General features: G+C 42.9%; 1 protein-coding gene across 2 annotated transcripts in view; it reads right to left on the reverse strand.

Moving 5' to 3' along the window:
- Positions 1 to 21,685, reverse strand: part of Arhgap18 (Rho GTPase activating protein 18) — a 147,229-nt gene that overhangs the window by 114,472 nt on the left and 11,072 nt on the right. Inside the window, exon 1 of one of the 2 annotated variants that reach the window (XM_085689733.2) lies at positions 10,471 to 10,759. The exons of the other annotated variant lie outside the window; for it this stretch is intronic. The gene's annotated coding sequence lies outside the window, so the exon portion shown is untranslated. Of the gene's footprint in view, positions 1 to 10,470; positions 10,760 to 21,685 lie in introns of those variants that run through there. 2 annotated transcript variants of the gene reach the window in all.

Here is a 21,685-nt window from a genome sequence, read left to right on the forward strand (position 1 = left end):
TTACACAAAACATGAAATGAAATTCCACCTTACATCTCTGCATATATATCTGGACCTAAATGCATAATTGATCACAGAGTTGCATTCTCCAGTGATCTGTCTTTTGAAGTCCACAAGTGATACAACTCCTGGCTCAAGCAAAGCTGTATGGCTGCTCTTTATGTCTCACGCAGTTGGTCAGTGGAAGATTAGCGAACAGATGTTTGGCAAGATGCCAACGCCACTGAATAAATTCACAAAATCACAGTAATCCATCACTCTGGAGCAGCCTCTTGATTACACACTCGAACACAACAGGGAATGCAGAACAGAAAAATCTGGAAACGCAGCAACAAAATATTGTAAGTTTCCAACAAAAATTAGCTGTCAAGGCCATCAGGGAGGCCAGGCTGGGGACGTAGGTCAGTTGGTAGAGGACTTGCTTGGTATTCAAAAAACTCGGGGTTTGATCCTCAGAATCATGCCCGTTAGCCCAGGAATCAGGAAGGAGGTCATGGTAGAAAGATCAAGAGTTCAAAGTCATACTGTGGTACAAATCAAGTTTGAGTTCAAACCCTGCTAGAACCCATGAGATCCTGTCTCAAAAGAAAGGTCTGGGAGCCTTAATGTCGACTGAGTAGTAGAATAAACTCATGGTTGTCAAATGTGTCCACATTCCCACCAGACACTCTGGACTGTCACCTGAACAGAGGAGCCAAAAAACTGATGCCCCGGGGACTGAGATTCATTTGTCTTGAACGTGGCTAGAGCTTCTGAATTTTTCATGTTCTTCAGCAGAAAACTTTGAATTCAGATATAAAATGTATCTGTATTCATCAAATGAAAACGTTTCCAAGTGCTTGCATTTTTCACAAGAAAGTTGAGGAAGTCCTTCTCCACCACCTGTCCCAGACTAGATAATGGCCCCAGCCTAAAGGCCAGCTTCTCATTACTGTCAGGTGGCACGGACTGCTAAGAAGTCACCAAACAGCTAAAAGTTCCTCTACTCAAACAATTTCAGTTTCAATATTTTCTAGTATGTTTTTAAAACCTGTGGCTCCGAGCCTCACCGACAGCGAGAACAGCACAATCATGCAGAGTACTGTAGGTGTAGGATGCAGAGCACTGTAGGTGTAGGATGCAGAGTACTGTAGGTGTTGGATGCAGGGTACTGTAGGTGTAGGATGCAGAGCACTGTAGGTGTAGGATGCAGAGCACTGTAGGTGTAGGATGCAGAGTACTGTAGGTGTAGGATGCAGAGTACTGTAGGTGTAGGATGCAGAGTACTGTAGGTGTAGGATGCAGAGTACTGTAGGTGTTGGATGCAGGGTACTGTATGTGTAGGATGCAGAGCACTGTAGGTGTAGGATGCAGAGCACTGTAGGTGTAGGATACAGGGTACTGTAGGTGTAGGATGCAGGGTACTGTAGGTGTAGGATGCAGGGTACTGTAGGTGTACGATGCAGGGTACTGTAGGTGTACGATGCAGGGTACTGTAGGTGTACGATGCAGGGTACTGTAGGTGTAGGATGCAGGGTACTGTAGGTGTAGGATGCAGTTGAGTTTTATCTGTACCGACTCTAAAAATACACTCTGAAGTACGTTTTTTCCCCCTAAATCTTTAATACACATTTGATTTGTCCTAATTTGCCTCTCTTCCCTAAGAGATGTAACAAAAATGTTTCAATTAATATTTATTACCCAATCAGCCTATTCTGGGGCCATCTGTCATCTGGACAGTTATTATTCAAAAGAGAAATTGTAGTTGCTATTCATTATTTCTATCTTACTAACTCGATCTCCCCCCTGGCAAGAACATGGGAAAAAAAATGGTGAGGGAAAAAATAGCTGGAATGGCAGATTGGAGCCCCAATTAGGAAAGTGCTCATACTTAGAAACACACTTCATTTGGAAAATATTTACTGAGAACCTACTGTGCGCCAGAAAATATGGATATAATTATAAACAGGCCAAACAGAATTTCAAATTTATAGTCAAACTGGGACTTCAGACAATTACTCATGACCCAGTTAGAGGGCTGTTTGGGGGGAATTAATCTGATAGTAAGAATGACACTGAACTGGGCTTCCCTTTCCTTCAGGGACACACAGCAACAGGAGGAAATAAAGAGGGTTCTTGTATCAGAGCTTGGTGCCACTGCCGTCCTGATCAAATTCCTTTCCATTTCCACTTTACTTTTCTTCCCACCACAGTGGCACATAGTGCTGCAAGGAGTGACCACAAACATGGGGGCTGCAGTCAACAGGGACGTGTCATCTGTTTGGAAATAGGAAATTCATGACAAGCTCCTGGAGCTGAGATAAAAATAGGAGCAAGTTGGGTTCCTCCAGCCCAAGAGCTCCATCTCTCACAGTATTGGGTGATGCTGGCATTTCTTTACATCCATGTGTCCTCCAACCTCCGCCTCCAGCCTCCGACCCTTCTCCTTCATGGGAGTCCAATTTCCCTGTGCCTTACAGGGACTTGTATAATTCCACTTAGAGTACAAACAGATAATGCAGGATAATTCGTCCTTGAAAAAGTCTTTATCACATTCACAAAAACCCCTCTTTTCCAAATGACCCATTAGTCATTGGTTCTGGCTTTTTGTTTGTTTGTTTGTTTTTTAACAACCATTATCTTATTTACCACCATATCTAAAAAGAAAAGAAAACTAGGCTTGGAAAGTACATTAGGGAGAAAATCTAAGCTGACTAGACAGGGCATTTATGAAATATTTGTAAAACATATTTGAAGAGTTTGTCTACCTTTGAAAAACACAAATGTTGACACCTCCGTCTGTTATTAAGATATGTGGATAATTTAATTAGATGAGGCCTAGAAAGTACTGCACAATTTAAAGCTGATATTACTTTGTTTTCCTCTGTCTTCTCCTTAGTCACAACCTATGAGTTTTACTCATGTGGTGGTTTGAAAGAAAGTGGCCCCAGAAGGGAGTATCCCTACTACGAGTCGTACCCTTGTTGGAGGAAGTGTGTCACTGTGGGTGCAGGCTTTGAGGCCTTTTCTCAAGCTTCCCTCAGTGTGACAGTCAGTCAACTTCCTGCTGCCTCCGAGTCAAGATGATGTCGAAGTCCTAGCTTCAGCACATCTGCCTGCACACTGCCATGTTCTCCACCCTGATGATAATGGACTGAATTTCTGAAACTGTGAGCAAGCCCCTTCAATTAAATGTTTTCATTTATGAGAGTTACCATGATCACGGTGTCTCTTCACAGCAATCAAAAAGAGTCTAACTAAGTCACTCATCCCTTTTCCGATGCTAGCCTACGGCTGCAGTTTATGAACACTGAAAGAAAGAGCCCCAAAACCATGATCGGGAAGTCCAAGGAAGCACCTGTTCTCAAGAGCCCTTAGGACAAAAGGAAAAAACCAGGGAACAGCCAGAACCCGGCTTGGTGGAACTCTGGAGCTGGGTCCCTTCCAGTCTCCAGAACGAGAAGAGGGGCAAGGCGTTTATTCAGGGACCCTATAAGCAGTCATTGCCCACCAACCACAAAAGTCAATCTTGGCTACGAAGTCCAAGACCATAATCATACATATAATGAGAAGAGGAAGGAGAAACTTTGAGATTCCAGTCCAAACCTGACTGCTCAGGTCATGGAGCATGCCGAATAGCCTGTAGTACTAGCACATTGGAGACAGGAGGTCATCCCCGGCTGCAGGAGGCTATCCTCAGTTCCACAGCAAGTCTGAGGCCTGGATTATATAAAATCTTACAGTATTTAAAAATAGAACACCTAGATGCCAATATACTACTTATACTTCAGAAACTGTAATAGTGGAGAGTCAGCCAAATGTTTTAGTAGAACGATGTCAGCCGGACTCATCTCCTGATCCAGCAGCCTGGATAGGGAACTACTGCCATTCTAGAGTTCTTCAATCAGTGTGGCTCACACGCAGGTCGCTACAGGTGGTTCCTACTTCATCCTCAGATAGTAAGCCCGCATTGTGCTGCCTGTGACTAGAGGTCGTAAGGATTCTTTTTTGGTTTGTCTGTTTGTTTGGGTTTTGTTTTATGAAGGTTTTTTTTTTTCTTAAAAGCTTAACATAGAAATATTTTCTGAATTTTAACCTGCTAATTCACTATTTCTATTTTCTATAATTATTCTTTTATCATTTGAGATTATAATATAATAACATTCATTTTTCCTGGACTGCAAGCTTCATGAAGTAGGAATGTTATGTTTCATCATTTTTTTCTCAGAATCAAGTATTTATTTTCTGACAAACAGTAAAATCTTTCTGTGCATTCCAATGAAAGACAGGAAAACCTAACAAATAAGATACTTTTGTTTTTCTTCTGATCTTAATGTCTTTCAAAATTATAACTTTTGTTTTCAAACATGATTCTCAAGAGCAAAGATACAATAGTATGTGAATCATTCTTGTACATTCACTGCTCTTTGGGAATGTATTTATTGTTTTGTTTGTTTGTTTTTGTTTTTTTAAGCCAGAAGGTTTTGGTCAAGCATTTGCAAACAATAAGAGATTACAGATGCCATTCCAAACAACTATACCCAGCAAAACTTTCAATCACCATAGATGGAGAAAACAAGATATTTCACAACAGAACCAGATGTCAACAATACCTAGCCACAAATCCAGTCCTGCACAAAGTACTAGAAGGAAAACTCCAACCCAGAAAAGTTGGCTACATCCACAAAAACACAGACAATAGATGATCTCACAGCAGCAAATCCCAAAGAAGGAAAAAACACACACAATAACATCACCACCAATAAAAACTAGATTAACAGGAGCTGGGAATCACTGGTCATTAATGTCCAAAGTTCCTAGTACATACGAATGTCTGCTTTCTCCCATTCTAGGTCTGTTTATAGATTCCATCATTGGTCTCGTAAGTGAAAACACAACAGTCAGCTCATACAGAAAGACCGCAGAGTAAAAGGATTTCTACTTCGCCTGGGCCATTCATGTCCTTTTCCTTTTAAAAGCAAAATGAATGGGCAACATAATTCATTTCACTTTTGTGTTGGCTTAACACACACACATACACACACGTAACAAAGAGGCAAATTCCCAATAAATAATCGAAATCTACTGGACACTAGTTAAGTATGCCTGATATAAGGCAAGCACCTTGTGACAGTCCAAAGACCTTAAACATCAAAATCTACTAATTCTCAAAAAGCATGATAAGTAAGCTCATAGGTTAAGGAAAGCCATTGTCTCCTCTTCCTTCCTTAGAGCCTCACCTGAAGAAGAAGAAGTGCTTGGCAGCTACATGAAAAGGCCATTGTCTTCACACAACCGGATCTCACCACAGAACATCCTTCCATTCCAATAAAAAGTTACATTCTCTTTTCAGAGTTCCGTTTAAGTTATCAGAGTTAAATTTGATAATTAGAATTCAGATCCCCAGCACCCTCATAAATAAATACCAGGTGAATGGCGGAGCCACCTGTTACCCCAGGACCAGCCAGAGAATCCAGGGAGGGAGCTGGCTCCTTAGACAAACTGAATCAGAGTCCTGGATTCAAGTGAGCAACTCTCCTTCAATAGAGAATGCCCTGAGAGAAATAGAAGACCATCAATCAATATCAACCTCCATGGGTGCAAGCCCTTACATGTTAAAAGGTATACATACTCCACATGCACTTTTAAGATGAAGAATTGTTGGTACACAGTGCCAGAACTGACATCAGAAAACTTTCCAACACTGTTTCTAAACATAAGACGTTCCCCATCTCTTCCCACCCTTGAGATCTGGCCAAACTAGAGAAAGAGTACTAGTGGCTGTGTGTACAAAGGCATCTACCAGGGACACAGAGAGACAATGGTAGCTTCAGAATTCAAAACGGCTCATGCCATTCCTCATTACCAAGCTAGGACCCTGACTTGACCACAGAACCATGCTTGCCTCATTTCCATGTGGCCTCAAATTAATATGAATCTCAGACCCAAGGGGCTACACAGCTCCAAAAGGAAAGAAAACAAAGCGGCATGCAAAAGGCTGCTCTTGTCCATAACTAGCGTTCTCAAGGGTTTGGAGGGATTGAAACATGGATTGCTGGCAGTGGAGATGGATGGGCAAATTCTTAAGTCCTATTAGTAAAATCAACCCAAACTCTAAAAACACAAGGAAAAATTATTCGGAAGCATCATCACACAATGTGCACACAGTGATTGCCTGAACACACAATGGCTGATACAAAATTAATGTTGAGTCCAGGAATACAGGGAACAACCTGCCCAAAGATATTATGAGTTTGTATTCTAAGACAGATATAATAACTGGTCACATGCGGCTGAGAAGAAATAGAGAGACTGAACAGAACACAAAGAAAATAATGGCTTTTTAAAACTCAGACATAATGTATTTTTATCAAAGAATAACATTCACATAGAAATGTATTTTCATCGAAGACATACCTAGATAATACTATCTCATATTGACGGCCCTATGTGTGTGTGTCTCTCTCTCTCTCTCCTGCTCTTATTTCCTTTTTGATGCTATAGTTTGAAATAGTTTTCTCAGACATGCATGGCCTTACACATCAGAACATAAACCGCACCACAGTTCTATTCATTAGATTTGGGGGCAAAAGTACAAACAATATTGCAATCTATTTATTGGCCAAATAAGTCCCCCTTCTGAAAGGAATTAAAAAGGAAAGAAAATCACCATTTCCATGAGCCTTGCTTCATTAAAATTTCTAATCACATGAAATAATTTGTGATCAGTGCTGTAGCATATGCCAGTAATCCTAGCACTCTAAAATCAGAAGCCGGAAGACAACAAATTAGAGGTTAACCTAAGTATGAGGTGAGACCCTGTCTGAAGAAAAAGGAGGAAGGAGAAGTTTTCATCAAACTCACCCGAGTATATAGCAATATGACGTTTTTTATATTTTTATTGGAGTGTGAGTTATAGAGCAAGATAATAAGTGGGAAAAGAGAAAGCCCTAATGGGTCATAAAGTCATGAAGGGTAGAAATGTCAGAGATTTTCCTTACGTCACCGTGTTCCCTAGAGCCAGCTCTGTTTACCTTTTGCAGCACGGTTACGAAGAAGCACAGTGCACCTTTGCCTGGCACAGGGTGAGTGAGGTAAATGAGAACCCCGCGAAGAATATAAACGGAGGAAGGAAAGCTGGAGAGGAGTGCAGGGGCGTTACCGCGGGCTAAGAGAGAACACGGAGAAAACACGAACAATGATTCTTTTCCTATTGGTAACCAGGCCTCTGCGTATGCTAAGCACTTGCTGGACCACTGGGCCACAGCGCTGGCTCTAGAAAACGACTTTTTAGAGTGAGGCCTGAGAACGAGACGAAGCCAGGGGCCGAGAAACAGACCTCGGCGGCGTGAGATGATTAAAGTCCAGATCAAACCAAGTTGTGGCACTTGACAACTACAGACGGCTGTGCAGAGAAAAAGCCACCTAGCTCAGTGGCAGGCCCCTGGGGCAGGCCTGAGAGAGGTGTCAGTGATGACTCAGCTGTCACGTGTGGAGAGCCAGCAAAGGGACTGCCAGGGACAGGGGGAAGTAGGAGAGGAAATGATGTGTGTGGTGGCTTAGCAACATACACATGCTGACATATCTGCGGTTTCCCCAGCAGAAAGGGCCTGCTGAGACATTCTGCATTCTGCAGCTGGGTTAAATTTTAACTGTGAAGGTAACAATAGCTAAGCTATACAAACCACTGGGCTAAGATAGCCTATCTAAGAATGTACGCGCAGTGGAAAAAAAATACAAGACGGGGGAAAAAAAAAACCCTGAAAGTAAAATTCGCCAATGGCTAGCTCTGAAGTCATGCTATAAAAGAGCTACATGTACTCTTTAGACTTTTCTCAATTTTTTTTTAATGAGAATACTACCTAATGTCATTGCTGAGAATGTCAGAGTGATAGGTATTCACTTGTCAGCTTCACAGATACACACACACACACACACACACAGAGAGAGAGAGAGAGAGAGAGAGAGAGAGAGAGAGAGAGAGAGAGAGAGAGAGAGAGAATGAGTTCATTAAGTGTTCACAGCCTTCACCACACTGGGCGTAGACCAAAGTCATTCAGGACCATAGTCATTAGCCACAAAGAGCTGCACTTACTATCCACAGGTCAGATAGACAGATTGGCTGTACTGCAACCAAACCGCAAAGGTCAAGAAGCTCTGGCTCAGCCAGGCAGTGATGGTGCACATCTTTAATCCGAGCACTCAGGAGGCAGAGGCAGGCAGATCTCTGTGAGTTCGAGGCCAGTCTAGTAGACAAAACCTCATTCCAGGACAGGCTCCAAAGCTACAGAGAAACCCTGTCGTGAAAAACCAAAAGAAAGGGGAGGAGAAGGAGGAGGAGGAGGAGGAGGAGGAAGAAGAAGAAGAGAAGGAGAAGGAAGGAGGAGGAGGAGGAGAAGGAGAAGGAAGAAGGAGAAGGAAGAAGAAGAAGAAGAAGAAGAAGAAGAAGAAGAAGAAGAAGAAGAAGAAGAAGAAGAAGAAGAAGAAGAAGAAGAAGCAGCAGCAGCAGCAGCAGCAGCAGCAGCAGCAAGACACAAGTTATAGCCTATGGTTTGACCCCCCACCCTTCCCTAAGGAAACTCTCCCTATGATATGAGACAAAGCCTCTCCTATTGCAGAAGCTATCTAAGGTGATTACAGTACTAAATATAGCTCTTCACAGCTGTAAAAATGTGGATTGTGTACCAAGCAAGCTGGGAGTTGGATGTGTTTGCACAGGCTTTGACCCTCGTACTTGGGAGGCTGAAACCAGAATGACCACAAATTTAAGCCCAATGCACATTAATAAGCTCTTATAGCAAAACAGAACAAGGCTCCCTGGGTGCCTGACTTGCCTTTTTATTCACCATGACAAAGTACCTGACAGGAAAAAACAAAAGTAGAGGAGGAGAAGGGAAGATTGGTTTCGGCTCAAGGTTTCACAGGGATTTCAGTATATCACAGTAAGGAAGATCCGGGGCTGGAGCACCTCTCTGCAGAGGCATAAGCAGTTCACACAAAATGACAGACAAAAGGAAAAGAAAAGAAAAGAAAAGAGAAGAGAAGAGAAGAGAAGAGAAGAGAAGAGAAAAGAAAAGAAAAGAAAAGAAAAGAAAAGAAAAGAAAAGAAAAGAGAAAAGCAGGTTCATGTTCAAGAGTTGGCTTATGGCTAAGAGCACTGGCTGCATATGTAGAGGGCCTGGGATCAACTCCCATCACATACATCTAACAACCACCTATCTCTCCAGTTCCAAAGGATCCAATAACCACTCTGGCCTTGACATAACTCTTAAAGACTAGAGGCCAGTGACCACAGCCACCAGCCTACCCCACCTCCTGAAGAGTCTATAACTTCCTAAAACAGTGCCGCCAGTCAATGATCAAGTGTTCAAACACATGAGCCCCTGGGGGCCGCTTCAGATTCAAAAGAACCTAGTAGGCAATGCCATTGGAATACAGAACAGAATCAAGTCCTTCCATAGCTCAGGCTATAGACAGGGGACACAGCATGGTAATTAAGTGATAAACCCTGGAACCAAACCAGAGCTTGAAATCTAGTTTCGCTATCCTGACATGTCACCTTGAGCGAGTTTCATAACTCCTGTGCCTTGGTTTCCCAAATCATAAAATGGAAGTTGCTACTATATGGTGTTATGAAGCACACATCAACCAGTGTGCCTACACAGACCATTTCAACACACACAAGACAGCAGCAGGCAAACAGAAGTTACTAAGTGGAGATCGGTTATTAGATATTTTCCATCAAAGATGGAGTAAGCACAGCCTTCTAGAAGATTCTGCTCAAACATGACCATGAACTGCATGGATAGTGTTAGAGATCATTTGTTAGATTTTCTGAACTCAGCATTGTCGAGGCCACTTGTGACTTTCCAACTTCCTCTCTTTTTTTTTCCCCTTTGACCGATGAAGATTAAAGCAGATAATTCTAGACTTCCTCAAAATGTACAGCATCCCAGGAGCAAGAGAGGCCTGTTTGTTTTCTCCTCCACCATGCCACGTTCTCCTTACCCCAAGAAACGGAAGGACCTTTCCTTATTTACACTCCTAATGTGCCACAAAGTATTTTAAAGCCAGAAGCAAGCTGTCCCTAATGTAAAAGGAAGTCTGTTCTGAGGACATGTGTCTACATTTCTATCTTACAGACGTTTATAATAACTCAACGATTTCCTTCCATGCCACACGGCCTCTTTGAGCCTAGCTCTGAATGTGTCCTTAGGTCGCCTCTTTGATAATACAGTCATCCTCTGTGTGATGGGAGCCAGCACTGTAAGCGGTACCGACACCCACCAGGACTGACGACACTGTACCGAGTGAGGGCTGCCTACTAGTACACCTTCCTCATGTGTGAGCTGCTCGCCTCGACCATTACCCAAAGCTCCTGTGCACAATGCCTCCCCTCCTCAACTCTATCAAATATAAGTGTAGCATCCACCCAACCACACCACTAGTAAAATGCCAGGTTTCAAGTTCCCTCCTTAATTAAAACGGTACCTGTCAGAGGCTTTTCCAGAATCCCCTTGGCTCCCCAGAGGACCCTAGTTGTTGTTTTTTGTTTTTTTCAATGTTCCGCCACTTCCCTGTGCAGTTGGGAGAATTATGGGCTGGCAGCTTCCAGACTCTTCAGGTTTGTAACCACAGAAGCGTTGATGCAGAATTCTGGCCTTTTGTTCAAATTTCTATGTCTTTCAGTCAGCTGGTACTGAAGCCACCTCATCACCCCTTCATTAAAAAGTCATTCTTCCGTCTGTACAGTTTCTCCACTTGAGCACAATTAGCTGCAGATGGCGATCAGGGATTCTGCTTACAGGCCGGGAACCGGCTTCTCCACACCACACCCTCGGGACTTTTAACTCTGGTGCATAGGTCCCCAGCAGCTATAAATTGCCGCCTTCCACGTTAATCCAAACAGTAGAAGCTGCACCTGCAAACTCTGGAAACGCCAAGGGGCGGAGGGCCTGTTGACAGAGCCTGCGACTGAAAGGTGACTACCAGCATTTCAAAGGATTTCCTGTCTGTCTCAGACCACTGAAGAAAGCCTTAGCCCCTTCTCTCTAATCAGGTATCAAACAGGACATGTTCAGATACTTTAATTCAGACTTAAACCACAGAAGGCCTAACGTGGAGATACTGTTTCACTCTCTTACCAGAGCAATGAAAGGAGCCTGTGAACGTGCTTATTCTGGGAAGATAAGCCTTGTGACCAGCAAATGGAGATATTCCTAGTTCATCTCCATGCTCACCTGTGTTGGCCATCCCTCCTCCTCCTGACACTCCCTGAATTCACCACTACGCTCCTGTCAGGACAGTAGAGGGGACTTTCAGGTGGCCCAAGTTCATCAGGGACCATGTTTTTGTTTGTGGTTCTTTAGTTTTTGTTTCCAGTGGCCTTCTGTGCCATCCACTGCTCCCTTCGCTAGTCTTCACAGATCTCTGTGGGACAAAGACATTTCAAGACTTGGCCAAGGTCAGATACCAAGTAACGGACAGATCAAAGCCACAACACCCAGCCACCTCATAATCCAGAGCTCTCCCCCTTTCATCAGTTTGCTGTTCAGTACAGAAATGCCAGTTCTATAAGATTCAAGGGTCTACGATCCAGCACTTGAGTAGTTCTAAAGTGGGCAGGTGTAGAGAAATCCCAGTTCTTCAGACCTGGAATAAGTTGGCCTCAACTTCCCACCTTGGCTTTCTCCCTATTCCTAGGATCTGGCCCTCTATCTAAGTTAACATCCTCAAAATCTTCCTCGTTCTACTTAGAATGCATCTACCACCTCCCCTAAAGCTCAGTCACGACCAGGTAAGCTGACGGATGAAGCATACAAGCTTCTCTGGTCCTTAGCTGATGGACAATGTCTTCTGTCTGTAAACACCGAGAGAGCAGGCTCGAGCTGAACCGCTGCTGCAGTGGCTGGAACCTCCCTTTCTGGAGCACAGAGAGGTGACCAAGTTTATCACCCTTGGTAGAAATTGAGAAACTCCTTGCAAAACCTTATCTAGGGAAAGCACAGAGTGCTTAGCATGGAACAGCGAGCAAAGCTCCTACTCAACAAACCCCAAGGACTTACGGGGAACAATCTTTAAAAGAAAATGTCTCATCACGAACAGCTGCCGCCCTGGGTAGTGTACACTGAACAAGCTGCTCCCCAGGGAAGACAACTCTGCCTTTTGGAACTTCAGAGACTGGCGGGAACGACTCATCACATATCCTAAGTACTACTGTCTAATAGACAAAAAATAGACAAATAAAAATAAACAAAAAGAGTCAAAGGGCTCTATCCAGGAATACATGAATATTCTTTCATGTGTGTGCATGTGTGTGTATGTGCACATGAACTTGCAGGCATGTGGGGGTGGGGGACAATGTTGACCTCGGATGTCTTCCACAATCCCTCTCCCCCTTAAATTTTGAGAGAGGCTGTCTCCCTGAACGGGGAGCTCACCCCCTAGGCTACTCTTACTGGCTAGAGAGCCTCTGGCTCCTCCTATATCTGCTCCAGCACTGGGGTTATAGGCCTACAACATCATGCCAGGCTTTTTGTATGTGATTACAAACTTAGGTCCTTATGCTTACACAGCCAGTAGCTTCCCCACTGAGCCATCTCCCCAGCCCTCTGAGTTACTAACATAGAAATGTTCTGTGTCCTCTTTGCAATTTGGTGAACAAGCTGAACCAATAGGGCAGTCTTTAATTCTTTGAGGAATACATGGCTGCTAACACTAATAATCATGCCTGAGTCTTCACCTGCAGCCCCTGTGAGGGCAGCCCTCTCAGGAGCACAAGGCTCCCACAAGATGGAGATACGGACACATGCTGTGTTTGCCTTTGAAAACGTCAGCAGTGTACTTCCCTTGGTTACAGGCTTAAGATCCACTTACACATTACAGCTTCTCGCTAAATATTCTGCCGGCATAAATTCAAAAATGATTCACTGTTGCGAGGTTTGTACATATGGACACCTGATTCGGCAGAAACACCTCCATTTCTTCATTCAGAAAAATCACACATTTGCTTTTCATAAAGACCTAGAAAAAAAAACATTCTTTCTCTACCACCCCAGCTCCTGGCATCCCAGCTTTCAAATTCCCATTCTGAATCTTACAAACTACAGAGGATATAACATTTCCAATTTTAAAAGGAGGCAGATTTGTTCCAGTTTTAACTAGTCACATGAATTTAAATTGAGTCTAATGTCAATAACGAGTAGACATGCAAGTGCTTTGGACAACTAGGTCATTTACAATATTGTATTCATTACAAAATCAAGTAAACATACATGCATGACTGACGTGGAATTTATATAAAAAAAGCCCAGCTATGTATTCATAATGCTAACACCCTGACATACATGCCAGGCATAAAGAGGTTCAAACCTGAAAATCAAACCTACGTTTATCACGTGTATGTCTACACATGTTATACTTTGAGGAACACTTCATGAGTAATATGGTTGAAACAGGGCTAAGACATCTTACCTCCTCTCAGATCAGAGCTTTATAAACTACAGTTGGCCTCTCCAAATGCAAAGTGACTGACATTCCCAGCACAATCAAACATATGGTCCACACAGTACATAAGCAACCAACTTTGTAACTCATGAGCACAGCTTTAGAATCCATAGAAAAGACTCATTTTCAAACCAATAATTTTTTCCTGATTTATATTTCCGAAAGACATAATACAAATATCCAGGGGTATAAATATTCACTTTGAAAATATTCATACACAGAGGGGACATATCAAAAACACACCACTGTGAAGATTTGTGGCATTTCATATTCCTTTCAAAAAGAAGATAAATGTGTGATATGTGTGATACTACAATTTCATGAGCCTAACAACATATGCCACAATCTAGAAGATTCATGGAGGAGCAAATCGATTACATATGCCTGAACAGTATTTGCAAGTTTCTCTTTAAATCTCTGACATTGTAAATTCACTTCACCACTACTGACATTTTATTCAAGGCAAACAACTTCCGAGTTATTGTTTTTTCACAAGTCTAGTTGTATGCAAAAACACAATGAAACAATGGCTGTCCCTCTGCCTCGTTTACACATGGGGCTCATTGAAGGCATCCTGTGATTCTGGTTTTGATTCATACAATGCATGCTATGCTACCATACAGGCACCTCACAATCTAACAAACTGGTTATTCAAACCATTTATTCTGTCTGGCAATGGCGAGGGTGTGCAGGATGGAAGTGGGTGATCCAGAACTGGTCACCTTCAACATAAGCACAGAGCATACTTTCCAGAGCCCTGATCCTCAGTCAAAAGCTGAACAGACTTTGGTCCCAGCTCTTAACAGTATGGGGACCCTCAAACGCCAGGGAAACTCCCCCTCAAGATCAAGGATCTAGGAAGCAGTGGTAGGACAACACTGAGCCATGCAGATCAGCGTTGCTGTTCACCCCATGGAAAGATCTACCTTGACGGTAAAGGAATTCTGCTACTGTTAACAGCTTTCAACGCTGACTTTTCTTAATGAAACTCACTATTTCAATCATTTCATTAAGCATTGGTTTGAACAATTTCAGGGGGGAAATCCTAAAAGCAGTGGTCTCACAAGCACAAAAGCTTAATGGTCAAAGAATCACAAAAAAAAAGTTTTAGAAAAGCTATTTTTAAAATCAGTAATATTGGTTTTTTATTTTATTATTATTTTTTTTTAAAAAATGTATAACAGAGCTTCTCAGGCTAGAGATCCAGAAAGTACACTGGACCCAGGTGTGAACTGTCGACAATAGCAACATCTGGAATCTATCTGGCTGATACTTCACCCACCTGATGACATCATCCTCCTAGTCACAGCTGGTTTGCCAAGCTCCCAGAAGGCTGCCAAGGGGCAACATTTACCCCACACTGCAGCCATGTTTTCTAGGAACTACTCTGTCCGTGTTTGTCGTCTGCCCAAGGTGGACTCTCCTGTGCCCTAGATCGGGCCGACACGCCACATCCATCGCCAGTTACATCTCAGGTGCAGTCCCTCTCTGGCTGCCTGGGCCTGGCCTGGGGCTTCCTGAGTGTTGATGTGGTCAGTGCCTCTGAATGGTGACAAGATTCGTTGTCCCTCCCTCCCACAGCTGATCTTCTTTCGGTCCTCTAACCATGGTTTTATTCTTGACCCCGAAGCCTAGAAATCCCATCATCCCTTAAACGGAGATCTCTGGGCCCGCTGGACCAGGATTAGGACTTGGGTCCCACGGGTCAGGATAAGGACTTGGCAGCATCGGCATGTCTGTTGATGTTGTTTTTACATTGTGAAATGTTTACAGAATGCACGCTTCCTTTCGTTCTTCTCCCTCAGAATGGAAGGCCCTCTGGGGAGTGAGGCATAACTGAGCAGACCCCTTTTACACAATGACTCCACTAAACTCGGGCTACCCATAACTCATGGGTCATTTTCTTTGGTCACTTCCTGTCCTTCCTGCACTGGGCCTACAGACTTTACAGTTTTGAAAAATCTTTCAAAATAAATGCTTTTCCTAAGTATGGAGGGATGGTATAAAGCCAAGGAGCCTAAGCCATGTCAGATTTTTAGCACCAACTTAAAAGCTTGCTGCCTCCCTCTGAGAAAGAGTCTCTCCAGCAACGGTGACCTAGGACGGAAACAGTCTGGCCAGAAACAAAACTCTATTATGGCTAAGATTTGCAACTTGCGGCAGCAGGAACATTTTCGGAGCATGTCATACAGGGACACCTTGGCCTGGAAATCAACTGTTTATACACAGGTCTACGTTTAGGAGCAAGAATAAGCCAGTTCACTCACCTTCAGCTTGCTTGCTGACAAATCTCAAATTACTTAGCCTAAAAATGGAGATGCCCATGAAAGAGGTACAGTGTGTCCATTCCCCTGGTCAACATTTACAAGTCAAGAGTCTAAATACTATGAGGGACCAGTTAGGAATGACCCAAGGCTGAGCGACAGATAGCAATCCACGTGCCCCAGCCAGCCTTCACTCAGCACCTTCTTAAACACCTATAATAACTTAATCAAAAAGCACCCACCACGTAGATGATTTTATATTGAGATCTCTGGATGTGCTGGAGGCCATGGCTGTCATGTCTCCAGAGTCCCATGCCACCCAATCCCAAGCATTCAGATGACCCGATCAGTTGGAAGGGAGCCCCTGTGAGAACTCCGGATTCACAGATCAAGAAGAGGGTCGACTCAGCAGGCTGTGGGAAACTTTCACAGTGAGTGGACCCTAGAATGAGCTGAGTTGTTGGGGGTAATGTGGAGATAATGCGGCCCTGGTGCAGTCTTATTGTCCTTTTCCTAAGGCCTAAGGAAAATCTGCTTATTTATCTTCAAAAAAATATGCAACTATTAATAATGGCAATGGTGGCGATATAAAAGCATTTTAATACCGTGTTCCTGTTAACCTTGGAAGTTTCCGGTTCAAGTCCTTGCCCACGACTTATCTCCTCTGCTCTATCTACAGAAGCCCAGACTTCCTCATCTGTTTCTGCAGCCCCCACTACAGTCCTTCATCGCAAGACTGCTGGACAACCCACATCGCATCTGCCAGAGATAATGACCTCCCCGGAAACTGAGGCCCTGGTGCCATCCAGACACAAACATGCCAACATCCCTTATGCTGTGACTGTGTGGCCAGACTTGAAGCCAGAGCTCACTTATAAACATTGATAAACAGCAGTTCTTTCCCTCATTTGGATAAAGGAGTCAATTTTCATCTTACAGGAAAGTCCATTTTGAAGTGCGTGGGAACAGAGTGTGCTCAACAAACATTTGTTTTGCTTTTCCTCTACAATACAGCTTGCTCCAGTTACATGAAGAGTCAACCACAAAATACTAGGGAACACATTAAGGTTACACAAAATTGCTTATTAATTGGCAGAACTGTAAAAATCACTACTCGTCGGGATAAATTACATCTTCGTGTGTGAAAGTTGCTGAAGAGATTTCCCCAAATGACCACTTTACCATCAAGGAGTTGTCCCAGATCCAGATTGGCAATATTTCCTTTAAATACTACAAGCAGGAGAGCTTTTATTATGAAAATGAATCAGCCAGAATTCAAATATTTCACTGTTCATAAACTTGTGCTGTATGTGCTTCCAAAACATCACTTTCAGTTTACAAAACTTGTAATAAAACTATTCTTTTGAATGGTATAGGGCTAAAGATCCTGATAGCTAGTTTCCCAGGGTCAAGCTCCAAATCCCAGCACTGTTACAACAGGATAGCCTTGGACAGCTTGGTGACTTCTCCGGACTGCTGTGGTCTTTGCCATATTCAATGAGGTGAACCAGCTCCAATCCTTACCTGAAGATCGATGTTCTAGAGGGAAAGATGGCGACTAAGATTGTCCAACTTTCCTAGGTATCAAAGCATGTAACCCAAGATACAAATGAGTTTCCCTAAGCCAAAATATACAACCAATGTCTGACACAATAGACAAACCACCTTACGGGAACAGAGAGTAGCTAAAACTCTACTAACTGGAAGCCAATCAGTTAAGGCCGGGTGCTACATCTTTGCTTGGCCTGCCACAGTTCCTCTGACGCTGTGTTTCCCCCAACATCAGCACTAAAACTGCCACAAGGTAGTTCCTCCATAGCAATACCTCACTATCATATTCGGTATGGGGATATACGTGCAAGTTATATATACTATAAAAATACTAAGTAAATATTTTTAAAACAGACATGTATTACATGAACCTTTCCCTTTCTTTTTTCTAAAGCCCTAGTTATTCTGAACTGACTACGTGAGTTGAACTTTGAACCCCACTGTTTCCACTTGGCAAGAGCTCAGTTGGTGAGCGTGCAGTACTATGCCCAACTGAAACTTAAATATCTAAAAATGAAAAGCCTATCATGGTGGCACACCTCTTCAATGTCAGTACTCATGAGGCAGAAGCAAGCAGATCTCTGAGTTTGAGGCTAGCCTGGCCTACGGAGAGAGTTCCAGGCTAGCACAGTGAGATTGTCTCCAAATTGAGGGCAGCAGGGAGAAAACTGTCTTGCTGTGGGAATAGGTTCATCAAGAACCCACTCTGGAGGTATAAATGCATGGTGGACGGCAGCAGGGAAGCTGAAAACTGCTGATGTTGCAGTATAACAGAACCCAAAGTGACTGGTTCCAAGTACACAATATTTAACATTTTTCTACATGTAACAGAAAACAATTGTTTCAGTTTTCACAGACGATATTAGAATGTTAGCATCAAATGTTTCTCAAAACAGGGGCTCTTTCGTCAAATTTCATCAGAATATGCTACTTGCTACAGTTTTTCTTCTATCTTTATGAGGCTTAAGATACTACCTGGACAGTATAGGCTACAAGAAAGCTTGCACGTGTTGCTTGCAACCAAACAATGAGCCGTCAACCTTTCTTAATGTAACACTTAGTAACAGCGCTCCACCTGCAATCCTACATGTTGCAATAAGTAGAGAATGCAGGCCAGAATTGAAATCAGCCTACAAACCCCCAGCTTTCCAGCTGTGGACCCATATGAGGCTTCATAATAGTCAAAAACAGCACCACCAGCCTCGGGCAGAGTGGTCAGACACTTGAGCCTATGGAGGATGACATTTCACATCCAAGTTCTATATTTGGATTCTTACATTTTTCCTTTGTAGAGTTTAACTAAAATCCAAAATTGAGATCAACATGCTTTTTACAGTATATCATGTCACTCACATGATATGTTATCTGACAGACCTCTATTGATTCTTTTTGACACACGGTTTCTCTGTGTAGCCCTGGCTTTCCTGGAACTCACTCTGTAGACCAGGTTGGCCTCGAACTTACAGATATCTACTTGCCTGTGCCTCCCGAGCGCTGGAATAAAGGTATGTGCCACCACCACCTGGCTTCTATTGATTCTTAAGGATAGAACCTTACTCAAGAAAAGAATAGGAACTTAGGATCTAGAGAGATGGTTCAGTAGTCAAAAGTACTTGTTACCATTAGAGAGGACCCGTGTTCGGTTCCCAACACCCATATTAGAAGGTTCAAAATGATTTGTAACTCCAGTTCTGAGATACTGGACACCCTCTCTGTCTCCATAGGTATCTACACCGTATTTACATCATACACACACTCACACATACACACACACCTTTATAAATAAAAAATAAACCTAGAAGATGGGAATAAGGGATTTATATAATTCCACAACCACATCTAAGTATAAAACTATCCAACTCCACTATAATACAGAGTATTTCAGAAAGCTATAACTCAAGTAAATTTAATCTAGAAATACAAGTGTACCTCTCCCTGCCCTCACAGCTAAAATTGTCATCAATAAAAATGAGTTTTAAAATAGTAAAATACTAATCATTTTTGTCAGATTACAACAACACCCTTAACTGTATTATTTGAAAAGAGAAATAAGCAGGTCCACATGAGTAACCCTAGTGAAGCATTAATTATAAAACACGCTAATCAAGTTACATGTTTCTAGACCACCTATAAATAACCTGCTCAACTTCCTGCAGCGAACTTGTCTTTTCTTAGTCAAAGTGAACCTTGATTACTCAGCCAAAGGTTTTTGGAAATTTTTTCCTTGAAAGGGGTGCTCTAAAACTATGCTTCTAGAATTTCTGTGTCATTGGATTTCCATGCAACCTTGTTAAAAGCGGGAATTCTGACATTTGTTTTCTTCCAGATTCTACAGTGTTTATACGAGAGACCTCTGGAGATGCTTAGTTTCTAAAACGTATATTTGAAATTTTATATATATATATATGTATATGTTTTATAAATTTATATGTCTTCTATAAGATTTACAATAGTTTATAGTTATGCATTCTTAAGAGAAATTTTGAGTTGTCTACATTTCATCCCAAGTAAAACCAACCTTCCTTCCTTCCTTCCTTCCTTCCACTTTTTTCCCTGAGACAAGGTTTCTCTGTGTAGCTTTTGCTGTCCTGGAACTCGCTCTGTAGATCAGGCTGGTCTAAAACTCATAGAAATCCACCTACTTCTGCCTCTCAAGGGCTGGAATTAAAGGTGTGTGCCATCACCACCCAGCTTATGCTATTCATTTCATCAGTAATACATAATGCCTATTATTTTCCTCAGATATTCATGGAATGTGATATCATTGGCATGAGATGATACATCAGGTTTCTAATGCTAAACACGCAACATTCAAAATTCTTCTCAATCAAAATCTAATGATTATTCCACAGTTCCAGATTCTTATGGGTGTGGGAGTTATTTGTTTTGTGTTTGTGTGAGTGTAGGTGTATGTTAGGTTGTAGTTCATGTATAGATCTCTTACTGTTTCCTGCTATGTACACCACACTGGCTGCCCTGCAAGCCCCCGGGCTTTCTGCTGCTTCCACCTCCCATCTCTCTGGGAGCACTATCACCCAAGCCTCTATGGCTTCTGAGGATCTGAACTCAGACCCACGTTTATACGGCAAGCCTTTACCACTGAGCCCTCTCCCAGGCTTCCCTCAGAGCTGTAAAGCAGCTTGGAGGCAGAGCATTCTTAGTGAAGCACTTTGCGTTTAGTGAAGCATTACTTCACTAAATGAAGTACACCATCCCAGTTCAAATGTAATCTGACTAGGTGCATAAGAACATGTCAATGCCCACATTTCTGAATCTTCCAAAAATAAATGACAAGGGCCAGCACGACAACTCAACTTACCACCAAGGACATCCTGAGTCCCATCCCAATCTCCCACGGGGTGAAAGAAGAAAACCTACCCAGACAACTTGTCCTCTGCCCGCCATAGGCACAGCATGGCACACATGCACATTCATATGAGACAGATGAGAGAGCGTAGAGACAGACAGGTGGGCATGGCACCACACGCTTTTAATTCCAGCACTAGGGAAGCAAAGGCAGGAGGATCTCTGTGAGTTCAAGGCCAGTCTGGTCTATATATTGAGTTCCAGGCCCATAGGGCTACACAATGAGACCCTGTCTTAAAAAAAAAAATAAGTTTCTCGGGGGTCACAGGAAGACATAGTTATTGGAATTATACCAAGGGCCCTTATACTTTGGAAAGGATACAGAACAATAAAACTAAACACAAAAAGACAGAGAAATTTTGTTTCCATTTCTTGCTAGATAAAAGGCCTGAGAGCAAACAGTGTACTCTGAATAGTAATCCCCAGTAGAACTGAAAGTTTCATTGGGGTTCAGAAAGTTTACTTTTAAATTTGATGGGAAATTAGAAGGTGTTTCTCCTAGCAGCGGCGCTACAAACAAGTGACATTTTCTGCTTGAGAAGAAGAAACCTATCACTGGGATGAGTGCTCTTTTCCGAAGGGACATGGAGGAGGCATGGACCTGGGGGAGGGGAGGAGGAAGAACTGCGGTTGGGATGTAAATACCATGACAGAAAAATTTTTAAATAAAGGAACCAATCAACAATGGGCAGAGCTGGGTGCGTGGAGGATCCACAGAACTTCAGCGTCACCTATGCCTCCTTGCTCCCCTACGGAAAATGGCTTTTGCCTTTTTAAGAGGTTCACAGAGCTGACCTCCATCTGTCTCACATTTCTCTGCATTTCTTCCTTCTAGTTGCTTCCACCCCCGTGATGGACGCACAGCAGCCTGTTCCTACTTTATGAGCAGGGTCTTGCAAGAGTGCAAAGTGCAGGTACCGAAAGAGATCTGAGAGCAGGCTAGTAGGGACACTTTCCAAATCTACTGCCCAGCATAACAGACGCCTGAAGACAGGCATTACGGATCACCCAGAGAGAAA

This window comes from Myodes glareolus, chromosome 1 (assembly GCF_982192425.1).
Source record: "Myodes glareolus chromosome 1, mMyoGla1.1, whole genome shotgun sequence".
NCBI classification, from domain to species: Eukaryota; Metazoa; Chordata; class Mammalia; order Rodentia; family Cricetidae; genus Myodes; species Myodes glareolus.